At 36.3% G+C, this 7231-nt stretch overlaps 1 protein-coding gene across 1 annotated transcript in view; it reads left to right on the top strand.

Annotated features, from left to right (window-relative positions):
• Positions 1–7231, top strand: part of celsr3 (cadherin, EGF LAG seven-pass G-type receptor 3) — a 90455-nt gene that overhangs the window by 53729 nt on the left and 29495 nt on the right.

The following is a 7231-nucleotide window of genomic DNA, read 5'->3' on the forward strand; positions in this document are numbered from 1 at the left end:
ATATCCTTTGGTTCAAATGCTCTCTGAGCACAAATCTGAAGAAATTTTCTAATTAAAACTGTACGTCTAAAAAGTGAGGTTTTAGCCCTGAATGTATAATTTTAAATTTAGTCTTTTAGCCACATGGGACTGCTGATAGAAAACCCATGTAAATGGTAAGGGCCCAGTAAAACCATAATAAGAATCATTGCTTTCTTTTAAAGCTCAGATTCAGATCAGAGACTTTTCCAGTTTACTTAATTGCTTTAAGGGCCTTTATCTCTTGTATTTTATTTTTTATGACATTTATGTATGTTTATGTATCAAGAACAGCCATAGTTCATTTGACCAATTTCCAACATCCCCTTATTTCTTAGAATTAATCAGGCAGTTTTCATCCCTGTGCCTTTAACACTGGTATATGTAAATGAGCTCTGTTCTGATTGGCTGTCCTGTATTGTGCCTCATTCAAAAAGCAGTCTAGACTAAAACACTCTTTCATCTTGAGTTGGTGGGGCTAAACTGCTGTAGGCTGAGTAGACAGATATATCGTTGCTGTCCAAAGAAAACTAGTAAAAAGTATCTCCAAAATAGCAACTTTACAGGAGAGGGCAAAAATGTTCTTTGCTTTCAATGTAAGTCAATGGAAAGAGGTTTTATTCAAAGCAGTTTTGGAGCGTTTGTATTGGTCCAATCATCATGAGTTTTTCACATAATGTAAAGGACAGCTGCTCAGCTCAAATGATGCAGAAAAGTAAAAATCGTGAAAAATGGAGATATATGTTTTTCATTGGACAGCGACAATATGTAAATGCATTGCTTTTTTGTGACATCACAAAAACATTGAACTTCATTTGCAACTTCTATATATAAACTGTACGGACTGTGATATTTCAAATAAACAAGAAAATTCGTTTTTTCCATCAAATGGGCCCATCAAAAGTGTGTTAGTTTGTATTTTGTTTGAACCTAACATTATTTTACTCCAAAAAAAAAATCAGTCTATGAGATTTTTGATTACGATCTTTGTCACGTTAACCCTTTACATAGCCAGAGCCCACCGGCAGACCCACAGTTTTATTACACATTCTGTAACCTAAGAATAGCTCAACCAGTTTGCATTAAAGAATAAGTCTTAGTATGTAATAAGCCTGGGATTTTAAAGGGTTAATAGCTAATAGTAGTGTTAGTGTCTGGTGAGTTACTTATCATTTTGCCCAAAATAAATAAAGTGCACTTTGAAGTTTGTGCTTCACATTTATTTATTCAATACGTAGAACCTCCTGGGCATTTCAGTGTAATTTAAATCAAATCAAATCAAATCACATTTGTTGTCACATTTACACAGATGTGAAGGTGAGTGAAAATCTTGGGTGCATAGCCCCCTTGAAGTACTTACATATGCAAAAAATATATAAGAATATACATATATAGGTGTTTATGTGATGTGGATTGTTTGTGGAGGTCATGATGATGATGATGATTCAGAGGTGTAGTGAAAGGCCCACAGACCAAAACATCAGCACTACTGTTGGCACACAAAAACACCAGCACACCGTTCAGCAGCCTGATGGCCCAGGGGAAGAAACTGTCTTGGAACCGGCTGGTTCTGGACTTTATGCTTCTGTACCTTCTTCCGCCCTGCAGCTGTGAGAACAGACAGTGGCTTGGGTGGGTGCAGTCCTTTAGAATCTTTCTGGTCTTTCTCATTCAGCAGCTGGTGTATAATTTAGTTATAAACTTGGAACTTACCATCCTGTTACCCAAAATAACTACCTAGTACATCATTTGGTTAATACATAGAACCAAGAGGACTGTAGAAGAAAGATTATCATTTTTTTACTTCTACTTGAGTCATTAGGTCAACAGAGTAACAATACTTTAGGATTTAGGATTCTCTCCCCACCTTTGACTCACTATAATTTTAGGGAGATGACTCAGCTTCAACATCTCGTTTGACACCATCAGGTTATTTATTCTGTGGGTTAAAATAAAAGATTCATATGCAGGTGAGAACACAGAGAGAGAAAGCCGGTGAAAGTTTCAGAGAGTTACATTAATAAAGAAGCTAATCTATTTGTACTTGAGCTGACAGAACAGAGAGAGAGAGAGAAAGAGAGAGAGAGAGGAACATGGAAGAGCCTTAAGGCAAAGGCATGGGATGCTGGGATCCTGATCGGCCTACGGCACACACACACACGCGCGCGCGCTTATAAACCACCACTTCATTACTCCGCCTGTAAAGTTGCATCAGCAGCCTAAGTGTTATTAATAGTTCTCAGCTCTAAGAGGAATCAAAGAGCGCTATCATAAACTCTAAATAATTCTCTCTCATCTCACCAGGATAGAGTATAGCCCACGCTAATGAAGCCCCTCATCCTTCCTCCTCATCCTCACATGCACTGCACAGCAGGCATTCAGAGACACAGACACAAACACACACGCTAAGATACAAACACACCATAAACAAAGTCTTTATGGTCAGCAGGTCTAATAGCACTGTAGTAGTTAATATGAGTATGAATACTACATGAAAGAAGATAATATTAATCTCTCACTCAGCCTTTTTAATTAGATGTGATAGATAATCATTGTACTGCTCACAAATGGTGTTTTAGCTCCAAAAAGTTAGTTACCGGGCTGCTTTAATAAAAAAAAAAAATGAGTCCATGAACTTCTATGAGCATCTAATTGTAAGTTAACAGAACAAGAATCTGTGAATGTGTCTTACGCTCTTTTAAGTTTTTAAGTCTTTAAGTTAAGCAGTGTGCAAAAGTGAAAAATTACATGCTCTGTTGATTTTCCAAGTGAAAATACAGGAAACAAACTTAAATATAGTAATTTCCTGTAGGGTTTAGTACACAATTTCTTACTTTTGCACAGGCTACATTTTATGTTTTATTTTTTTCCCCCAGTACGTTAAATTCAGCAAATAAACAGTAACTGTGCATTAAAATGTGTCCCCTCTGTAGAGGATGTGTTAACTGAGTGGCGCTCAAACTTTTGCATATGATCGTTTATAGGCAAGACAAGGCATGGCAAGTTTTTATGTAGTTCATTTCATGTACAGGCAATTCATGATGTTTTTTAGTTAAAAAAAAAAAAAGTTAAAAAATAATAAATAATACAATATGTGTCAAGTCTCTTCCAGCACCCTGACTGAGGAAAATCACCACTTGTAAGGGATTAATCATCCACAGTATAATAGTCTTAGCATTTAACCTCCAAGAGAGCTGATTAAACGTCAGATAACAGTAATACTCAAGTCATTTCCCGCATAAGGAGAGAGTGAGGAAGATCACAGAGCTACAGTCTTTCACTACATGAACAGTTGTGTTCTTAGAAGTAATACAAAAACTTCTAAGGTGTAAATGTGTAGACAGATACACTACTGATGGAAATTATATTACTTGTTATTGTATTCAGTATTAACTTGTTCAGTGTAGTTAATACTAAACTGTAATTATTTATCATATTTTCTCAACAAGTTATCTGCAAATACAAGGCATTTACTTCATTATTGATGTAATACAGGTCTCTAAGTTATTACAGGGTCATTTACATTTACAACATATTTCTAATAGTGTATAGAAGCAACTGGAAGTCTATGATGTTGTAGAATATAAAGTTGTATTGTATGTACTACAGAATCACTTATACGTATGTCTGCCTAGACTTATATAGTACTTATATCTATAACCAAGTACACATATGTTATGAATGATAGGGAATAGACACTGAACAAATCAATAAATGCAATTTTTTTTTAAAGCATTTTGAAAAAAGTAGTTTGGAAAAAAGAAATCCACATTGTTTTCCCTAGAAATGTGTGGTGCTGCTACAGGCAAATAGAGGTCACACCAGATAGTAATGTGAGAATTCTGTTTCATGACCCGCCTGTTTTTTACAGGGCTTCTGGATATTTTTATATTTATATATTTTTGTTCATGGAGTTTTATGTGTGGAAGTCGTGTATGGCGATGTTATTTGATGAAGTTATGTTGTTGGTGTATTTTGAAAGTTGAGTGCCTCACTGTGAGTGCTGCAGTTTGTGCTGGAGATTTCCACGTGTTCTTCTTAAAACTTTATATCCGTGTCTCTGTGGTGACAGATGTGTTATTGTGTGTTTCAAGGCTGATTGCAAAGTCAGTGTCCGTAGCCACAAGTAGCGAGAGACGCTTTTATTTTCGTCTCAGTGGGGCGATGAAGCCAGAGTCAGTGGCTCAATTCTGTAGGGAGAGTCAGCTCTCAGCTCTGCGTCTGGCGCGAATGAGAGAGAGAGAGAAAGAGGGAGAGAGATCAGAGAGAGAAGTGCTGGGGATTTATTACTGAATTGGTGTCTATAGAGACAGAGTCTTTCAACAGGATTATACAGTGTGACTGTGAATTCAAGGTTAGGATCAGGCTTTGTGTTAGACTGTGTAAAGGTGTGACGCACACCAGAAAAAGTGATGCAGTGAGTTCACTTCAAATATGTTCATCATTTCCACATGAATAAAATATAAAATATATCATGGCAGGAATTGTATTGGTGTAATATATTTTATTTATGTGGAAATGTGGACATTTTAATCAAGTCAATGTTCAGTATATCAGTCTCTCTCTCTTTCTCTCTCTTTCTCACTCTCTCTCTATCTATCTGCTCTCTTTCTGTACCTCTCCTTCTGTCTATCTCTTTATGTCTCTCACTCTATCTCTTTATTTTTCTCACTTTGCTCTGTCTCTTTCCATATGTCTGTCTGTCTCTCTCATTTATCTACCTCTTCTCTCTTTCTCTCTCTACCTGTTCTTTCTTTCTCTTACCTATCTTCTTTCTTTCTTTCTTTCTTTCTTTCTTTCTTTCTTTCACTTCCTCATTATCTATCTCTTTACTCACTTCTCTCTCCCTCTCTTTCACTCTCTATCTATCTATCTATCTATCTATCTATCTATCTATGTATTCTCTCTTTCTCTACCTCTCCTTCTCATTGTCTCTTTATCTCTCCTCTCTCACTCTATCTCTCTTTCCCTCTTCTCTCTCTGTCTCCTTCTGTACAACTGTCTGCTTGTCTCTCATCATGTCTCTCTCTCTCTCTCTCTCTCTCTCTCTCTGTTTTGATGAATGTGTCCTGTTTCTGTCGTATTTGTTTGTTTCTGTGTGTGTGCCCTACATGGGGAATGTAGCGTTTAGATATTATTCTAGGATTAAAAGCACCTTGCATATTTTAATGATCATGTGGGATTGTGTGTGTGTGTGTGTGTGTGCATGAGTGTGTGTGTGAGAGGGTTGTGTGTTACACCATCTGCTCCTTGTTAATCTAAGTGCTGCACACAGGTTTATTTTATGTAATGTGTCTTATGAAGGTTACGACTCGCTCAGAATCACAGTTTCTAATGTTCTTGAATTTAAACCATGGTCAACACTTTATTACAGGTGATTTTTCTTCATACAAAAAGTCACATATTGAAAGTATATTGCAGTAATTCTATACATATTCTGGAATATACTGCCAGCATAACATACTATATATTTCATTTTCAAATGGGTCAGTGACTTAATCTACTGAAATTGGTCACAAATGAAATAAAATCAGATTCTCCCTCAACAATAGCCGACTGTCATGAAATACATGGGTGCAAAAAGCGATACTATGTAGTTCGGTACGTGACTTGATGGCATCATCTGACCCTCATCTTTCAGTCCGGCTACTCGTGTACGCTCTGATCCAGCCAAGCTGAAGCCTTGTGAAGCTCTTTTTGATCCTCTCTCAGTCTCACAGCTGTCAAAAAGACTTAGCAGACTCTGGCACAATCTCACTTTCCTAAGTTTGACAGTGACATGGATTCAGTGCCATTTTACTGTAGAGTTAAGTGGAGCGAGGGATGGTTGCTTGCAGCATGGATAAAGGAGAAGGGCAATGCATTGCATGAGGCAGTGAATCAGGACCATTACAATGTAATTTCTAGCTGAATTTTGGGAATTATTTACAACAACCAGCTGTAGTCAAAAAATGTAGTCATTATTGTTCCATAGTCGTTTTAATCATTCAAAACGCCAGAAACTGAAAGTGAACTGTTTAATTTTTTACAGTGTCTGAAGAATTAACAGCCAGATTAGCTTAAGTGGCTTGGAGAAGCTAATATTTATTAACAGACCCACAGTAAAGAGATTGTATTAGTGCAGATTTGTGTTAGTAAGCAAAGCATGAAGGTGGTAGTGTGTTTTGTGCAGGCTTGCTTCTGATATGCTTCTTGGAGCCCCACACCCCAAACATCCCAATCATTTTCTTCAGTATGTGTGAACTGAACAAGAATTCATATTTAATGGATTTTTATAAAAATCTCTGAACTTACTGCATGTTTTTGACAAATATATTATATTAAATACATTTTAAACAGTACACACTTTGGGGGCCATAACTGCCATTGGAAGAAACGACCCGTGTTTTGTAGTCTATTCTTGGGGACCTTTGGTAATCAGTTAAAAACAAACAATTTTTTATCTAAATCCCCCAGTAAAGTTAAAATTATTTGGTTTATTTTAAGATGAAGTTGGAAGATTTAGATAAGTTTTAAACATAAGTTTAATTTTTAAATAAAAAAAATGTTCATTTCATAAAAAAAAATGTTGTCCCACGTTTTCATGTCACTACCGAAACACAAAACGTTTAGACCATAGGCGGAGCCTTATTTTAGCCACATGCCTGCATTTCAGGGAGACTGAATCCCTGTCCCTTATGGCCACATGGTGAGCAGTTAGATCCAAATTTTTTAAAGTAAATGTGTCCCAAAATCTGAAAATCACTCTGTATCATTAAGAATTGTCATTCCTGAAAGATATTTTCTGCAGTTATGTAAAGTGTTTCCATTACAAATTCTGTCCCCTTATCTGTGCACAACTGTTCAAAGCTCTGGTTGCTAATCATATACTAGCTAATGTTTTTGACGTTTTACTCTCCAAATTAGCCAATATTACACAAAAGTCACTTCCAGAACTGTCACTACTGAAACAGTCACTACTAAAATATTTCGTAAAGTTTCAAAGGCAATTTTATTGCAGTGGTAGTGACAAAATGAAATGTTCAATCATTTATTTTAAGAAAATCCTAATAATTAAGGTATAGTGTCACTCAAAGCAATAGGATTTCAATCTAAGTCCAAGTCAGTCCAAGTCTGTTGAAAGTCTGAAATGTGTTTTGTACTCTGACTTTGAGCCAGTTTGGTAGAATCATCCATATGATCCTTTCCCAGTGCATTGTTCTAGGCTTTTTAT

This window comes from Colossoma macropomum, unplaced genomic scaffold (assembly GCF_904425465.1).
Source record: "Colossoma macropomum unplaced genomic scaffold, Colossoma_macropomum, whole genome shotgun sequence".
Classification (NCBI taxonomy): domain Eukaryota; kingdom Metazoa; phylum Chordata; class Actinopteri; order Characiformes; family Serrasalmidae; genus Colossoma; species Colossoma macropomum.